Genomic DNA, 644 nt, shown 5'->3' with positions numbered 1-644 from the left:
GCCCGGGCCTGTTTATCTTACCTCGGGGGGGGGGAGAGGCGGCGTGCCTGCCGCCGGTGCTGCGGGGCTCAGTCATTAACTCCTCCGGGGCCGCGCTAACGAGGGCCGCAGGGCCAGAACCCACCGGGGCAGGGACAGAGCTGCGGGCCAGGGACGAAGGCTGCGCTGGCCGTGCTCCTCCTCCTGTGCTCTCCACCGCGGCCCGGCCAGCTGCCATGGATGCTCCTGGTCCCCGATCCCCGGCAGCCCTGGCTCAGCCAGGGCAGGTTTGGGGCCCCACAGGTGCCCCGGTTCCCGGGGGGATGTTGCCCTTTGCCCGGCTGCCCCCCCCCCTTCTGCAAGGGGACCTTGCGGGTGGCCGTGCCAGGGCAACACCCGGTCTCTTGGCCGGGCACGTGGGGACTTTCCCGGTTTGCTGGTTTTTTTCACGCTTACGAAAGCGCCTGGCCCCTGGCACGGCGCAGGGCGGAGGTGGTGTCTCCAGCCAGCCCCGAGGGCAGGGGACAAGGGGTGGCCGAGCACCCCAGGACTCCTGCCCCTCCATCACACTGGGGACATCGCCCCCCAGGCAGGGGATCCCCGGGATGTCGGCCCCAGCACCCCCATGGCCCTCAGCCGCGGGAACCGGCGTGTCGGCCAGCCCC

This window comes from Aptenodytes forsteri, unplaced genomic scaffold (assembly GCF_000699145.1).
Source record: "Aptenodytes forsteri isolate BGI_AS27 unplaced genomic scaffold, ASM69914v1 Scaffold422, whole genome shotgun sequence".
In the NCBI taxonomy this organism is placed as follows: Eukaryota; Metazoa; Chordata; class Aves; order Sphenisciformes; family Spheniscidae; genus Aptenodytes; species Aptenodytes forsteri.
The sequence above is the reverse complement of the archived record's forward strand: the minus strand, read 5'-3'. Positions refer to the sequence as shown.